Source organism: Littorina saxatilis, linkage group LG10 (assembly GCF_037325665.1).
Source record: "Littorina saxatilis isolate snail1 linkage group LG10, US_GU_Lsax_2.0, whole genome shotgun sequence".
NCBI classification, from domain to species: domain Eukaryota; kingdom Metazoa; phylum Mollusca; class Gastropoda; order Littorinimorpha; family Littorinidae; genus Littorina; species Littorina saxatilis.
The window spans coordinates 12,622,600-12,641,049 of record NC_090254.1 but is presented as its reverse complement, the minus strand read 5'-3'; the positions used below and the strand labels follow the sequence as shown (position 1 = coordinate 12,641,049).

The following is an 18,450-nucleotide window of genomic DNA, read 5'->3' as shown; positions in this document are numbered from 1 at the left end:
ATTTTGACAACATTGTGTGTGTGTTTGATTGATCTGCACCTTGCATTGATCTGCGTAAGGCTTTGCTGACAGAGAGGGAGTTTTTTGTGTGTGTGTGTGTGTGTTGTCAGGTCAAAGTTGTTAAATTTATCTCGCGTACTTGTCATGCAATTGTGACGTAAATAAAAATATGTATTTCATTCAGACATCACAGACTGGGTGTCAAAATATGTGTGGGTGTTTTAGTTTTTACATAGATCTATATGAATTATTTTCTGTACTTATGAAGACATTGACTCTGCAATAATCAGTCGTGATAGGTCATACTGAAGAGAGAGAGAGAGAGAGAGAGAGAGCATTGGTCTGCATATCCTACGGATGGTCATTTCAGTAAGAAAGCATTATTTGCGTTATATGTATATCTTGACACAGACACACAAGCACACACACAGACTTTTATCTCCAAGCAGTTATTAAATGCCAACAAGAAGCATGGAACCCAACAAAACATCATTCAAATCTTTCTGATCATTCACATCTGACTTTATTTCAATGCGATGCATCGATTTTCACCACAACTTAACACGAGAAATAGCAGGGTTTTATTGTTTGACCTTTTTCTGGTTACTTTTTACATACCTTCCTAACACTGTAAAGCATCAATCATAAACACCAACACGAATGCGTTTATATTTGTACATTGGATAATTATTAATTGCAGACTATGAGGCTTTTGTTGATTACATTCAGTCACTGCCACCTGTGATCATCCAAAAATCAATCAATCAAAACTGCCTTTAGACATGTACCCAAAAGTAAAAAAATTTTCTTTCCAGATAGCCATAAACGCCATAAATACCGGATTATGAATCCCATAATGTAAATGGGGTGGTTGACAAGATAGTTTGCATAACAAGGATTTTTTTTATATATACAGCTGTATCAGATACACAGAGGATGGCCAGGTGAAACCTTAAAATAGAGTACGAACATATTCTTTATTTGAAAGAGAATTTTAAAAGGCCCCCCTCCTCCTCCCCTCCCAGTGTTTGTCCAAGTGTAAGACTTGTCTTATCCCACCAATCCATGCAAAAGACAGTCCACATCTGTGATGATGAGAACAATTCTTTGACATGGAAAGATTGTGCCTTTAAAATATAAGTACCATGTCAAAATCCAGATCACAGGTTTGTTGCCAATGTTTACTTGCCCAATTTCACAAGGCACATTGAGTCAGACTGTGTGAAGTTCATGCAATACAGTATCAGATAGTAGACATGTACATTAATATTCAAAGCATAAGGTATGTATTTTGTTTTTACCTGATTAAAAGTTCAACCTGACAAAGCATTTTCGAATATGTTTTATAGTTTTTGTTTGTTACTGAAGAATGTTTAAAAAATAATTTAGTATTATTGAAAAAAACCAATATTCTTGGGCTTGTTGATCCAAATTCATGGGGTGACTGTGAGTTAAAATGTTTTTTATTTACTTGTTGTTTCTTTTTATATTGGTTTGGGAAACAGCTACCAGCTTGTTTATGGCTATGTGAGACAAAGTTACATACACAATTTTCTGATCAATCTTTTATTATATGAAGTCTTATATCGCGCGCGTATCTCCAGACTTAGACTCAAGGATCTATTTATGCTGTGTGAGATGGAATTTTTTACACAGTACATCACGCATTCACATCGACCAGCAGATCGCAGCCATGTCGGCGCATATCCTACTTTTCACGGCCTATTATTCCAAGTCACACGGGTATTTTGGTGGACATTTTTTATCTATGCCTATACAATTTTGCCAGGAAAGACCCTTTTGTCAATCATGGGATCTTTAACGTGCACACCCCAATGTAGTGTACACGAAGGGACCTCGGTTTTTCGTCTCATCCGAAAGACTAGCACTTGAACCCACCACCTAGGTTAGGAAAGGGGGGAGAAAATTGCTAACGCCCTGACCCAGGGTCGAACTCACAACCTCTCGCTTCCGAGCGCAAGTGCGTTACCACTCGGCCACCCAGTCCTTTATTTGTTCATGCAAGGCAGGTATTACTATTGCCATTGGATATACACTCTGCCAAAAAAATATGTTGCACCCATTTTCGTACCGTGTCAATTCATTCAAACTTTCTTTGTCATTAAAGGCCATCCACTTGGCTATCTGGCACACTTTTGGAATCACAGATTCATTTTACATGGGTTACATGATCGCCTCTTAATTAAGGGTACCCCCCAAAATCGACCCTATAAAAACGTTGGGCACTAATTATACATCAAAGGAAATTCAGAATAGGCACAATTTGGCAACTTTAACATACGAGGATAAAGCCAAATCAATTATTTTACCTTTAAATGCCATTGAACGTTTAAATGAATAAACACGGAAATGAATGTTTTAGTTAGAGTACGAAAATGGGTGCAATAAGGCATTAAGTTTGCCTTCAAAGTGTGTATGATTCAGAAATACTAGTCACTGTGTGTTGAACTGGGACACCTAAGAACAAGGTTGGGGTTAAAATCAAAATTCAGAAAATTGTCACAGTACTATCCCCTCTCTTTTTTAGGTCACAGAATTAATTATTCAATTTACATAGACAAACTTAAAAACTCAATATCTTCAACAACAACAGCCCGAAAATCAATGTGGCTTTAAATTTAATCGCAATTGAGTACACTGAAGAGCACAAGTCAACGGAAATTACGAGAAACGGTGATCAAAATGGTGCATATTCCAAGGAAGTTGAGGGCAGGAACTACCATAAAATACACTGGTTTTTCTCTTCAAGTCATTTGACCATAACTTTTGAAAAATTATCTTTTAACACAAACGAAGTAATTTGAACTACTCAGTCGGGCTGATGTGGGTTGCGGACGACCCATATGGAATTCCGTAAGGAATTTTACGCTGTGTATTCTAATTGGGATGGTGTAGGTCATGTACGACCCATACTATGCAAAGAGACGGCAAAACTCCTAATTGGATGGCGTGGGTAGTGTACGACCCATACTTTTTATTTTACTTTTAATCCTTCTTTGGAAAGTATGGATTGTACACGACCCACATCATCAGGACTGTGCAGTCCAAAGCGTGATTCTTTTAAAGAACTAGGCAGATGCGTTTGAGTCGCGCAGTGGGGCACTGCGGTTATGAAATTAAAGGCCCCTCCTGTTTTTGGAACCGCAGGAGCTTTCTAGTTTGCTGTTAGGTAGATTTTTGGTTCCTCTTTCCTGTCATGCTCTCTTTTTCTTCATGAATTCTTTTCTTTTTTCTGCCTTCTTGCTCATTCACCTGTATTTTTTCCAAAAATCTCTTCTCTTGCCGCTTGTCTCGCGATTCATGTATAGTTTAATCTGTTAGTGTTCTGATGTAAGTCCAGCAGTAGATAGGTTAAGCCTATTTTAACATACTGGAAACTGGTAATCTTCCAGTAGGTATTAATTTAGTTTTACTAAAGCCTGCTGGGACACAAGTAATGGGTTAGTGCATTTGTAAACAGGAATCGCTTGACAAGTGGCCCCCTTCATCCCCCCCTTCCTCGTCCTGATATGGCTCTGCGTAGTCGGCTGGACGTTAAGCAACAAATAAACAAAAGATGCGTTTGAGGGCAGAATGTTTTGATGAGGCAGTCTATTGTAAAACAAATTATATGACTGAAAAGGGGCATGTATTGATTGCCCTTATTCAAAAAGCTGTTTGAGTTCACATGAGGAAGTGTGTATACATACAGTGATTCCTACAACACAGGCACCCCCAAAAATCAAATTCGAAAAATCAAGGTTCCTGCGTTAAAATCGACAACAAATCAGACTCAGAGCAATCAAATGTGCATCTGAAACAGTCAATTTTGTTACTATGCCACGCTGAGCGGTTTGTTTGTTTGTTTATTTGTTGCTTAACGTCCAGCCGACTACGCAGAGCCATATCAGGACGAGGAAGGGGGGGATGAAGGGGGCCACTTGTCAAGCGATTCCTGTTTACAAATGTGCTGAGCGGTGTATGTGTTAATTCTCTCAGTAGGTATATGTGGTAAACCGGCACGGTTGGCCTAGTGGTAAGGCGTCCGCCCCGTGATCGGGAGGTCGTGGGTTCGAACCCCGGCCGGGTCATACCTAAGACTTTAAAATTGGCAATCTAGTGGCTGCTCCGCCTGGCGTCTGGCATTATGGGGTTAGTGCTAGGACTGGTTGGTCCGGTGTCAGAATAATGTGACTGGGTGAGACATGAAGCCTGTGCTGCGACTTCTGTCTTGTGTGTGGCGCACGTTATATATATGTCAAAGCAGCACCGCCCTGATATGGCCCTTCGTGGTCGGCTGGGCGTTAAGCAAACAAAACAAAACAAAAAAAATATGTGGTAATCCTCTCAGTAGGCATAAAAGGCAGTTTTTGAAGCCGTTTTAGCGGGTAATGAAACAAAACAATACATTTGAATTTCTGCAATTTTTAACGCATTGCGTTCAAATATTTGGTGATTCGTGCTAACACATGTCATGAATTAGAAAAGACAACATTAAACAGGTTTGCGATTGTGAGGTGTTAGCCGGTATTTTTACCGACAATTATCAAATGAATTAATTAAGCAACAAATCAGTGCTGGGGCCGACGCTATTCTTAGCGTACATTAACGAGACTAGCGCGCCTGTTTGCGGACGACACTGCAGTGTACAGCGTAAACGACCAGGCCCAGCTACAACAAGACCTCCATCGCCTAGCCGAGTGGGAGAAGAGCTGGGACATGCAGTTCCATCCTGCAAAGTGCAACACCCTGCCTGTTACGAGGAGCAGACGCCCACTACAGCCCTCTTACCAGCTCCATGGGCATACGCTGGAGACAGTGAAGGCGGTCAAGTACCTGGGTGTGACCATTCAGGGTGACCTGTGCTGGGACGACCATATTAACAACATCGTCAGCAAGGCAAACAAGACCCTGGGGTTCCTGCGGCGCAATCTGAAGATCTCATCAAGATCCGTGAAAGAGCAGGCGTACAAGGCCTTTGTCAGGCCTATCCTGGAGTACGCCTCGTCAGTATGAGACCTGCACACCCAGAAGAACATCGACAAGCTTGAGACCGCCCAGAGACGAGCTGCCCGATTCGTCTGCAACCGCTACCACAACACGTCAAGTGTCAGCCGGATGCTGGACTCCCTTGGGTGGCAGTCTCTGGAGGAGCGCAGGAAGCTTGCCCGCCTATCGATGCTCTACAAGATCACGAACAGCATCGTCCACTGTCCGGGCATCAAGTCGAAGCTGGCCCCCTTACCACCACGCCAGCGAAGAGGCCATTGCCAGCAGTTCGGCCTCATCACCTGCCGCACTCAGTATCGGAGTGCCGCTTTTCTACCCAGCACAGTGAAGGACTGGAACTCTCTACCAGCAGCTGTCGTCGAGGCCCGCACTGTCGACACCTTTGTGTCGCGCGCCTCGCACTAAACCAGTAGCCACTGTGACTCATGTCCCCTCCCCCCCCATACTCCCCAACCTGTGAATTTTAAATGGACTTTTGGATGCTGGAAACGCTGCTTTCTTGGACTTGCGCAACATCCCATCAAGTGCCGAAGTAATCACTACTGCTGATTGTGGGCAATAATGGAAAGACAAGACAATAAGATGTACCGAATTACAAACAAAATGTCAAGTCATTTGAAACATTAGTACTGCTGTTATGCGACATGTTAGAAAGAATTACAAAAAATAAAGATGTACCTTTTCCAAAGAAAACAGATTTTTTTTTTAAATATGCAGGCTTTTTAAACAAACATTAAAGCTTCAAATTACACTGAAATGTAATTCATAATCAACGACGGCTGCTCAGACCACTTGTTCAAACGCGTACAAACATTCTTGGGAAATGCTCTCTCAAAAGCCCTGCTCAGCAGCTAGCAGTTAAATGTTCAGCAGTGAGCTTGATGTGGGCTATTTGTGCTCAGCGCTGTGAAAATAGTCCACTTCTTAAAGATTACTTTCGCTTTGAAATCCTCATACCATCCATGTCTGATAAAATATGTACATGAAATTTGAGTATTTGGTTTATTTGAAGTTGAAAATAGCAACAAATTAAATTTGTTTGATGAGTCAGCTTAGAGTTAGACCAACCGACTATTTTAAGGACTCTTTCTGGCATGTCAAATAAAAGCAAACCTAATCTCTAATGACTTGATGTACTTAACGACATGTCTTAGCATAAATTACCAGACGTTTGAAGGCAATGCATTGAGAAATTTATTAAATGTGCTGGATTTCTTCTGATTACCCACTAAAATGGCCCCAGAAACCGCATTTTACGGCTTCTCAGATGAATTACATACCGTTCATCATGCCATTACGCCATTGTTAGACAAGATATGTAAACTAAGCTGACTGTTTGGATGCATATTTAATTTTTCTTTCTAATAACATGCACAACAGGTTTCCTATCAGCAGTTTTGATAGTATACTGTTCAAAAAAAGAAACGCATAGCTTGTAATATTTTGTTAATTTAGTTATATGGCTACAAGGATATCCACCAAACTGCAGAAAATGTTTATCTGGTCGTCGACCTTTCGTCCATTGCCACAAGTGAGCTCTGCACGTGACGCATGCGTTATCAGTGGCTACAATGTCAAAATTGCTCATTTGGCATGACCACTCGTCATGCTTCAGTGTAATCTCGTGAAACTCGGGGAATATTGAGCTCTCACCATGTCTTCCAAAACCCATAAAAGCGGATTGTTCGCCACAAAGAAATCAGACGACAATTCAGCGACGAAAGATGGCCCGATTGAGCAGAGAAGACCGCCAAAATGCATTGGGTCGTTTACAAGCAGGCCAAAGTCAAAGTGCAATCGCCAGGCACTTCCACGTGTCCCAGAGCACCATCAGTAGACTGTGGGTCAGGTTTCAAGCCACTGGCTCCGTTGCTGACTTGCCACGAGCGGGAAGACCAAGGGCGACAACTGCTGCTCACGACCGCTTCATACGGCTCCGCCACCTCCGGAATCGTTTCCTGTCGGCCTCATCTTCTGTCCAGGCTCTCCCCGGGCCACACCGATTATCGGACCAGACTGTGCGGAACCGCCTGCATGAAGCTGGTTTGAGAGCTCGCAGACCTCACATAGGAGCTGTCCTCACCCGCCGCCATCGCCAGAACCGAGTGCAGGGGGGCAACCAGCACCTTCGCTGGACCGTCCGGAATCACTGGAGACACGTGTGGTTCAGCGACGAGTCCTACTTCCTGCTCCAGCATGGTCGGAGGAGGGTCTACCGGAGAGTAAACGAACGTTACGCGCCCAACTGTGTGGATGAGGCACCCGTTCATGGTGGTGGAGGCGTCATGGTGTGGGGGGCGATCAATACCGCTGGAAGGAGCACCCTGGTGCACGTCCAAGGGCGCATAACTGCCCAGCGATACGTGGAGGAAATTCTGCGCCCACACGCCCTTCCTCTTCTGGCTGACCAGGATGCCATATTCCAGCAGGACAACGCTCGCCCGCACACAGCACGACTCACCACCCAGTTCCTCACCGACCACCATGTCCAGGTGCTTCCCTGGCCATCCATGTCGCCAGACATGAACCCGATAGAACACCTCTGGGATGAATTGGACAGACGTGTGCGCAGGCGAGAAGAAGCGCCGGCAAATCACCGCGATCTATTGCAGGCACTTCAGGAGGAGTGGGACACCATCCCACAGCAAGATATCCGGCATCTGATCCAGTCCATGCCCAGAAGGTGCCGGGCAGTTGTTGCTGCTCAAGGCAGTCACACCCCCTACTGACTTGACAGCCTCGGCACCCAATCGTATTGATTGACTGATTGATTTGAAGATGCAAATGAACTGTGTGTGCATTCAACTGTGTCCATACCAAATTTCAAACAAATAATCTAAATATTGGATTTTCTGTTATTTTTTTCGAAAAATAAAACAAATTTGGCAAGTAGCAACTATGCGTTTCTTTTTTTGAACAGTATATGTCGATTTTAACACGTTAAACTTGATTTTGCGAATTTGATTGTTGGGGATGCTAGTCTTGTAGGTTCTACTTTATAAACAGTACCTCGCGTAAACTAAATCTGTTTTCTATATAACATAGGACAATGAATGGCCTTTTCAGTCTTATAATTGGTTTTACAATAAATGGCCTCATTAAAATGATCTGCCCTCAAACGCGTTTGCTTAGTTTGTTGTTGTTGACAGGTAGTATAGAAATAGAATATGAACGTTGGACATGTTTTAACTGCTAACTAATATTGACAAAACCACTGTATACTTCTGTGTCTGCAGACTGTTCCTGGCATAATTAATGTAAATGCTTAAAAAATTCCTTTAACCATTTTAAATATAAAATTTGTTGTTTTGTGCAAGGGAGGTTACACAGTGGCCACTACATACAGTGTTGGTAGTTGGCCCCTGAGCAAGCGTCAGCATCAGTGTTGGTAGTTGGCCCCTGAGCAAGCGTCAACATCAGTGTTGGTCCCTGAGCAAGCGTCAGTATCAGTGTTGGTAGTTGGCCCCTCAGAGAGTATCAGGGTCAGTGTTGGTAATTGGCCCCTCTGCGAGTGTCAGCATCAGCGTTGGTAGTTGGCCCCTGAGCAAGCGTCAGCATCAGTGTTGGTAGTTGGCCCCTGAGCAAGCGTCAGTATCAGTGTTGGTAGTTGGCCCCTCAGAGAGTATCAGGGTCAGTGTTGGTAGTTGGCCCCTCTGCGAGTATCAGCATCAGCGTTGGTAGTTGGCCCCTCGGCGAGTGTCAGCCTTAGTGTTGGTAGTCGACCCCTCAGCGAGTGTCAGCATCAGTGTTGTGTCAGCATCAGTGTTGGTAGTTGGCCCCTCAGCGAGTGTCAGCCTCAGTGTTGGTAGTTGACCCCTCAGCGAGTATCACCATCAGTGTTGGTAGTCGACCCCTCAGCGAGTATCACCATCAGTGTTGGTAGTTGGCCCCTCAGCGAGCGTCAGCCTCAGTGTTGGTAGTCGACCCCTCAGCGAGTATCACAATCAGTGTTGGTAGTTGGCCCCTCAATGAGTGTCAGCATCAGTGTGTGGGTAGAGGCCCTTGAACAAGGAACAGCAACATAGTCATAAGAGCAGAAGGTTTCTTGTATTAAATGTTAGCAACAGAGCAGTTTCACCACATAATCTTACAAGAAAAAGAGAAGACAGTGAGTAATTCTAAAACTTGCTCTTATTCATACTACACTTAGCAAACCATTTTATCTGTACAAATTGTGTACTTTAAAAAAAAATCACTCCCGAATCATTTTGTTCAAACTTTCTACGCCATTAAAGGCACTTCACTTGGAAATGTGGCACACTCTTCCGCTGCTCAAAAAAGGATGCCCCAAAAATTGACCCGAAAAAACACAAAGTACCACTTAAAAATCAACTCAAGTTCAGGATAGACACAATAATAATAATAATGAAAATAGAACATTTATATAGCGCTTCTTCACAGCTCAAAGCGCTTTGGCAACGTTTACATACATGAAGAAGAAGATCAATTATCTGTCCAGAACAGGGTGTCTTCTTTGGTTAACTTTTGTACTTTGTGTTCTGCCATTACTGCTGATGCAGGTGTCAATCGCTTCAGCAGTAAAAAACATGAGGTCTTGCGTTAATTTAGAGGGGTTAAACAATTAAAAGAAAGCTCTGTATATCAGCAATGACTCAGTCCTTTAAAATGAATCAGACAAGGCTAACAATTCAGGAAATGGAACAAACCAACTGAATTACAAATTAGCACAATTTCTTGAAATCCCCTAGAGCATGTTCTATTCTCCTCACAATCTATGCCCCCCCCCCCCCCCCCCCCCCCCACGTTAACAATAACAGCGTAAATACATGTTTTTAGTACTAGTAAATTACTAGTTATTGTCACTTAAGAATCAGTTTTGTTGATATCAAGGAGTAGTAAAATTTAAAGTCAAAGTTTCAGATAAAAGTTTAAAAAAGAAGTCAAACACTGAAACAGCATTCTTCTTACTCACTGTCCAGTTTTTGTGTGTGTCACTGTGTGTGAGAACAATACGTTTTGACACATCTCTTTCAATGTGTATGCATACTACTACTACTATTACACAAGTTAGTACTATGTGATCCCAGAACGCCTCTTCTTTTGTTTTCCAAATGTTCTACAGAATTGTCAATGACTGAATGAGTATCATATTACTAATTACAAGCATAACATATTTACCTGAAATGATGTCCAGTCTTTTCTTGCACACCACGTTCACTAAGACTTATGCTTTCATTGGCATTCCTCATTGTCTCTGCCCTTGCTTTGGTAAAGTTCTGTATGTTAGTGTCCACGGGTAGAAGATGACACTGGAGGAGAGCATGGTGGTGCCAGACGATGCAGACGGTGATGAAGTTTATTCTCTGGTGATACAAGAAAGAAAATTATGAGCGTTTGCTGAATGTTTCAGTGTTTGCTTGTATGCATTTACAATTACCAGGTGAATACGCTGCACAGATCTGCAGTGCAGATGATACTAAGACAACACTGTCAGCACAGCTACCAAGTCAAACTTACAACGAGCACAGTCAGTATATAAATTATAATATGGTGCTGATTAACAATAACAACCCATTTATGATTTAAGTTTCAAACATGCCTTTTCTGCTCTAATGTTTTCTCTCTCATGCAAGCTGTTTTATAACCTTGACATTTTCTGCAACAACATTCCCAAACACAATCTGAAAAGTAGCATGCCTTGAAAGGAACATTTGATCAATTATGCTTTAGATCTATTCCAAACATTACCTTTTTTCATCATGACAGGAAACAATGCTGACGTGTCTTGCTGACGTGTCTAGTTCACGTGTTGAGTTAACCTGCTTGGAGCACTGCTGTAGATATAGGGTGTGACTGAGTATTCAGGGTGTCAAGATGTAGCCAATGTCACCGTATATGAACAAGCCCAGAGGTGCTTGGATTGCAGGACACACCCAACTCTCATTTAAAATCATGGTACCCTTTTCACACCCTGGCCATAGAACAACACGACACACGGTCCAAAGATGTTCGTCACCAACTACTTCAATGCCTGTAGAAGCCGTCACGGCTGATTGATTGACTGACTGATAGACTGTTGTTCGAAAATGTGTGTAAACAGCACCACAAACACGCCGAAAAAGTGCACTACAAGTACAAGCTATCTGGAATTGCTCACGAGTACGTGTGGTTAGCCGCTTCCTGTCGGGTTCACACTCGTCGTGCAAGGCAGAATATACATTCGGTGGATGCAGCGAAGACTCGTTTCCTTGCTGATGTAGAATATGTCGCCGTGCATGGACTGACAGACATCAATCACGCAGAAAACGGTGCAATCATAGTCTTCGCGGGTGCTTGTAAGTGCTAAACTGCATACCATCCACACTCTTGTCAACATATTTCAAAGAGGAGTCCATGCTTTGACAAATGAAAGCGTGCGGCACTCTCCTTATCGTCTTGGGCATTCCGCGGATCCGTGCGGTGACGAAAATGTGTTGATGGCGCATGTTATATCGCAAAATGATGCACGAGTCGAGTCGACTCACAGTCTCATTTACGGCCGCCATTTTTAGGATTAAAATTATCTCCCTTGCAAGTTGGGGGCGCTTCTGTCTGCTCTTACCTAACTTAGGGCTGGGGGGGGGCTGCCCTATGTTAAGAGCGACATAGGAGCGCTCTTTGGCCAAAGAGCGGTCCGTGAAACGCACCTATCTTAACTTTGCTCTTAACCCCATCTTGACCCCTTAAGAGCTCCTAAGTTAGGATAAGAGCGGTATATGAAACCGGCCCCTGGGGCCTACTGAGACTTTCTTTCTGCGTGGAATTTTGAAGGAAGACAACGTATATTTTTGTGCGTGTGTTTTCTGGACGCCTGGTGTGACATGTTTGGTCACAGGCTGAAATCCTTTGGGATGTGAGGAATTCTTTTGCTGGTAGGTTAATACAATTTTCTTTCTGTAAATGGGTAAGCAGTGAGAAGAAGAGTATGCTGTTTGGGGGAGGATTTATTTGAATGTTCATGAAGACTGTTTTGTGAGTTGAATGTTTGGGAAAACTTTTGTTTATTGAATGCTTTAGAAAACCGTTTGAGAGAACGGTATTGTAGGTATGTTATTTGATAGGAATGATGTGTTTGGTTGTTCAAAGAGTTAGTTTGTGGTAGTTGAAATTGTTGAGTTGTTTACGTATGCTTACGGCGTGCATTCTGTGGTTTGCAGGATGGCGGAGTGTGCGACGGGGTCTTTTTTTTAGATGGGGTTTTCGTAGACGGGTTTTTTAGTGGGTTATTTTAGCTAGGTTTTTGTAGATGGGTTTTCTAGCTAGGTTTTCGTAGATGGGGATTTTGTAGATTAGTTCTCGTAGACTGGTTCTCGTAGATTAGTTCTCGTGGACTGGTTCTCGTAGATTAGTTCTCGTAGACTGGTTTTCGTAGACTGGTTCTCGTAGATTAGTTCTCGTAGACTGGTTTTCGTAGACTGGTTCTCGTAGATTAGTTCTCGTAGATTAGTTTTTGTGGACTGGGTTCTGTAGACTAGTTTTTGTTAGAGGGGCTCAGCGATTTTTTTTAGATTTGGTTTTTTTTTAAGAATTGTTTTTAGGTTGTTTTTTTTAGATTTCGTTTGTTTTAGATTAGAGTTTTATTGTGTTTTTTGGGGTTAAAGTGGAGAGTGAGGATTTAGAGTAGAGTTTTAGAGTGTAGTTTGGAGGAAGGATTTAGTGTGATTTTAAAGTGTAGCTTTAGAGGGAGAATTTAGAATATAGTTTTAGAGTGAAGAATTGAGAGCGTTGTTTTTGGAGTTGTTTAGTCCTGTTGTGGTGCATTGGGAGTTTTGTATTTGAAAGTAAACCCCCGTTATCCCACACATTCCCCTTTTCATCTTATGGAATAAAAGAACCTGGTAATATAACTTGTGTCAGTTGCTTTGATTGTTTGTGCTCGGTGAGAAAGGGTAAAGTAAATTGGCACTCGGTTACACAAGGTAAAAAGGTAAGGAGATAAGACTGTACCCTGTGGGCAAGAGCAATGGGATTGAAGTTTTGATACATTAAACAGCAAAAGTGGTCAGCCATTCAGTACTGGTGTTCAACACGGAACTTTGGTAAAGAAGAAGAATTTGTTATCTCTCTCTCTTTCTGTGTGTGTGTGTGTGTGTGTGTGTGTGTGTGTGTGTGTGTGTGTGTGTGTGTGTGTGTGTGTGTGTGTGTGTTTCTCTCAGGGCCAGATGCAAAAAAAGCATACCTGTGCTTACTCTGTTTCCCTCCTAAAATACTGAATTGCTATTCTCTCTTTCTCTCTCTCTATCTCTCTCTCTCTCTCTGTCTCTCTCTCTCTCAGTCTCTCTCTCTCTTCTCTGCGTCTCTCTCTCTCTTCTCTGCGTCTCTCTCTCTCTCTCTCTCTCTCTCTCAGTCTCTCTGCGCCTCTCTCTCTCTCTCTCCAGTTTACGGATAAGTTTTCCATGACGGTCAACCTGGATAAGACAAAGGTAATCGTTTTTAGAAAAGGAGGATTTTTGGCAGCAAATGAAGCCTGGAAGTAGGCCTACGGAAACGAGGACATAGAGGTGGTGAACAGTTACAAGTACTTGGAGCTAAATTTCACCACAAAATTGTCATTGACGCTAATGGTCAGCGATCTGGCCTCAAAGGCAAAGATAAGGACTGGCCAAATCCTAAGATGTTTGTGGAGGCTAGGCAACATACCTAGAAGCGTATTTTTTAAAATATATGACGCACAGGTCCTCCCGATCTTAATGTATGGATCTGAGCTGTGGGGATTCCAAAGGTTTGAAGCTCTTGAGAAAGCCCATTTGTTTGCATGCAAGAAGTTTTTGTGTGTGGGACGACAAACACCAAACAAGATGGTATATGGTGACTTAGGCCGCTATCCACTTTATGTCACTTCGTCGGTTCGCTGTATTAAGTATTGGCTGAGAGTGTTACATTTGCCAAGCGAAAGACTCCCAAGGAAAGCATATGACATGATGAAACATTTACAGGGTTATGGCAAGAAAACATGGTCTCATTATTTGAAAGAAATGTTATGCATGTACGGCTTTGGAGATGTCTGGCTGCAACAAGGTGTAGGCGATCTGAATCGATTTATAGCATTATTCAGACAACAATTGTTTGGTTTAAACAAAACTTTATTCAATTTTAATCATGACAAGAACAATGCATGGATGATTACATACTCAAGCATATAATGCTTATTTTAAGCAATCATAGTAATTACAAAACAAAGGTTAGCATGATGGCGGAATAAGTACATTAGCTCATTTCAGGAAACGAAAAACAAAACAAAAGACAAAACAGATACACAAACAAGCAGAAAATGGGAAGGGGTTGGTGATACATGAGGTGGGGAAAGGGCAGCTAGCTAGTAGCTAGCTTAAGGGAAAAAGAAGAAGAAGAAGACTTGGAGCGCCAATATTTGAGGGGATTTTTTCAATTGTAATAAGTGCACATAAGACACTCGCACAAAGTTAATGCGTATTGTGATCAGAGGAAAAGTCACTACATTGCGCATAAATCGAGACATAATTGATAAGTCGGAACTCGCTGGAAGTGGCTGGTAGAGGTGGTGGTATAGCCTTCGTTTTCAAAGACTCTCTGAAGAAACATTGCACCGTCACACAATCACCTCTGAGCCACCCCACCTTTGAGGCTGCTACTCTGACTATGACCGTTCAGGATTCTAGAATCAACATCGCCTGTGTCTATAGGCCACCTCCAAGCAAGAAGAATAAGCTCACGAACACTATGTTTTTTGACCAGTTTCCAGACTTTCTTGAGCATTGTGATTCTTTGCCTGGGAAAACTCTTGTGATGGGTGACTTTAATTTTCATTTTGAAAATGCTGAGGACTCCAACACCAAGAAACTCTCAGATTTGTTCGACATGTTCAGTTTTCACCAGTCTGTTGACTCTCCGACTCATAAGCATGGTCACATGTTAGATTTAGTCATTCATCGCCCTTCTGATGCCATTGTCAGTTCATGTTTTGTCAGTCACGACCTTAAGTCTGACCACAACGCCGTATTATGTCGTCTAAATGTTCCAAAGCCTGTGTCTGCCCCTGTAACAATAACTTTTCGTAGCATCAAGAAGATTGATAAGGAGTCTTTTAGACATGATGTAGCTGGTTTATCTCAAGATTGCTCTGTCACTGAATATAACCAGACGCTGCGCTCAATTCTTGATAGGCACGCCCCTCTCTGCCAACGCACGGTTCGTCAGCGGAAATCTAACCCGTGGTTCAGTAGCATCTCTGAGCTGTTTGGCAAACTGAAACGTGAACGTCGTCAGGCGGAGAGGTGCTGGCTTAAATCCAAACTCACTGTTCACAAAGAGATTTTTGAAACCATCAAACGCAAAGTAAATGACTTAGTTGAAGGCGCTAAAACTGCTTTCTTCTCTGCCCAGATTATAGGTAGTAGAACATGCAAAGAACTTTTTCAAAATTTCAATTCTCTGCTTGGAAAACAGACGGTTTCCAGCCTCCCTACCACCCATGACCCCAAGGACCTGCCAACTGTATTTTCTGACTACTTCACTGAGAAGATCGAAACCATCAGAAATAGCTTTCCTCCACCAGTGGCTTCGCCTCCGGCTTCACAGTTCTCTGGTTCTTTGTTGGATAGCTTCACTCCTGTATCTGAGCAGTTTGTTTTGAAGATTTTGAAGAACACAGTGCCAAAGTCTTGTGAGCTAGACCCTATCCCCACCAACTTGTTTTATGAAAACCTTGACCTTTTTCTTCCCATCATAACCAACATAATCAACTCTTCTCTCACTTCTGGCACTGTGCCAATGGACTTGAAAACTGCAGTAGTTAAACCTTTGATCAAGAAACCATCTCTGGATAAAAATCAGTTGAAAAACTATAGGCCTGTTTCCAACTTGCCATTCATTTCTAAAATTCTGGAAAAAGTAGTGCTTAGTCAGCTTCTCTCCCACCTTGAAACCAACAACCTCTGCAACCCTCTTCAGTCAGCGTATAGGGCTGGCCACAGCACCGAGACTGTTTTGCTTCGTGTTGTGAATGACATTCTTTCTGCTCTGGATAATGATGACCTATCAGTTCTGCTTCTCTTGGATAACTCAGCTGCGTTCGATACGATCGATCACTCTGTTCTGCTCTCTCGTCTCGAATCTGTTTTTGGCATTCACTCTACCGCTCTTCACTGGTTTAGTTCATATCTACAGGGCCGTAGTCAGTATGTGTCTGTCAATAATCTCTCATCTCCTCCATCTCCTCTCTGTTTCGGCGTTCCCCAGGGATCAGTTCTAGGCCCAGTTTTATTTGTACTATACACCACTCCTCTCTCTGCCGTCATCAAGCAACACGCAGTCAATCACTACCTCTTTGCAGACGACACACAACTCCAACAAGCATGCAAGCCTACAGAAATCCAAGCGGTGACGCACACTCTCCAAAACTGCACTTCAGATATTAAATCATGGATGACAAACAATATGCTCAAGTTAAATGATGACAAGACTGAATTTCTTCTTTTCTCTGGAGCTTCCTCTTCGACCACTTCCCTTCCAGCCTCCATCACAGTAGGTTCTAGTGACATTTCTCTCTCTGATAGTGCTAGGAATCTTGGGTTCATCATGGACTCCCACCTCTCAATGAAACAACACATCAAAAAAGTCTGTCAGACATGTTACTTTGAGATCAGAAGAATAGGTTCCATAAGAAAATTTCTCACTGTTGATGCCACTAAAACTCTCGTTACATCCTGCATTCTGTCCAGATTAGATTACTGCAACTCCCTTCTCATAGGCTGCCCTGACTCCACTCTCCAACCCTTGCAAAAAGTACAACACTCTGCTGCACGTCTCATTTTCAGAGCACAGCATCGACAACCCTGCACTCCTCTCATGAAAGAACTTCACTGGCTTCCTGTATCTGAACGTATTAGGTATAAAGCTGCCTGCTTCTGCTACAATATCATCTCTGAATCGGCACCTGCCTATCTTTCTGAACTGGTCTCTCTCTACACTCCCTCTCGCACCCTTCGTTCTTCTGATGATGCTCGACTTCTCCGTCAAGGTCGCTTTAAACGCAAGGCTCATGGCTTCCGCACGTTTTCGTATTATGGACCTCAGTTATGGAATTCACTCCCCTTTCAATTACGTCACTCTCCATCCATTTCATCTTTTAAGTCCAATTTGAAAACTCACTTGTTCCAACAACACTACGGATAGTTCCTTAGTATAGAGTCTGGGGATGTGAGATGTGCATGATGTGTTGTTTGAATCTGACAGTGATTGTATGATTTTTGTATACATGTATTGTTGTCACGCGCTTTGAACTTCTGATAAGGCGCTTTATAAATGCCCGTTATTATTATTATTATTATTATTATTATTATTATTATTATTATTATTATTATTATTATTATTATAAAACAACAAAAGAACATGAGAGAGGTTATGGGGAAAAATTTGTCAGGCAGCATGTCGCATGACAGTGTCTAATAAATGTAATGAGTGAAGTATAGAGGCTCATTTACGGAACCTGCCCGTCTGTCTAATATAGTCCTGTACAGTTATGAATATGGTCTGGTTGACATTTCGTGAATATTGCGGGATGCCTTTCAATAATATTTCGATATACTTATAATCATTTGTCAAATTATCAATGGACAATAATCTTATATCTCTATACAAGGGACAATGCAATAAGTAATGTTCAGCAGTCTCGCTGGGATAACCACACTCGCATTGAGAGCAATCCTCAAGGTGCCGCTTACATAAATCAAAATTCAAATCACTCATACCAATACGCAATCTGCAATGATGTACTTGTTCAAATCTTTCTCCAAAATAATAATGGCATGGTACTTTAAAATCAGCACTTGACAAATAATTTTTGAACTCGCTCAAGGAGGTGGTCATTTTAACGTTATCTGGTAAGGTGTTCCATAGTACAGTCGTTTTGGGGATAAAAGAGTTGCGAAATAATTCGGTTCTATGGGGAGGCACATATCTTTCTAATGGTCTTCGTCTATGATACGGATTAATGTCAACTACAAGAGGGGGCAATACATTTACTAAGTACTGGGGGCATTTGTTATGTATCATCTTATGAAAAACAATTAATTTATGTCTTTTCCTTCGTTCTTCAAGGCTACATAGCCCACTTTCCTCATACAGCTTTGCATGGCTAGTGCCCTTAACTCCACCTATTATAATTCGTAGGGCTTCTAAGTGTAATTTTTCTAATGCATCTGCCATTATCTTAGTGCAATTATCCCAAACAACATCTGCATAGTCGAAATGGGGTAAAATAAAAGACTTGTACATTATTTCCAAACTTTTTCGACTTAATCTATATTTATAAAATCGTAAACAATTAATCAGTAAATTCGCTTTTTTAACTATGCTTTGGATGTGGGCATCCCACTTGCAGGTGCTCTGTAAAATCACTCCAAGGTGTTTGTGTTGATCTACTTTTTCTAAGAAGACATTGTTGAAAAACAAGGGTTGAGG

At 42.2% G+C, this 18,450-nt stretch overlaps 2 protein-coding genes and 1 long non-coding RNA gene across 3 annotated transcripts in view; 1 reads left to right on the top strand and 2 right to left on the bottom strand.

Moving 5' to 3' along the window:
* LOC138978185 (uncharacterized) overlaps nt 1-18,450 on the top strand; it is a 73,302-nt gene that overhangs the window by 17,910 nt on the left and 36,942 nt on the right. The window lies entirely within an intron of this gene.
* The window catches only part of LOC138978186 (uncharacterized), a 96,390-nt gene that overhangs the window by 52,902 nt on the left and 25,038 nt on the right, over nt 1-18,450 (bottom strand). The window lies entirely within an intron of this gene.
* Nucleotides 8,514-11,736, bottom strand: LOC138978183 (uncharacterized). Its single transcript, XR_011459600.1, has 3 exons — nt 10,720-11,736; nt 10,150-10,334; nt 8,514-9,011 (listed from the first exon to the last, which is right to left on the bottom strand). It is a non-coding gene; the product is annotated as an uncharacterized lncRNA (long non-coding RNA).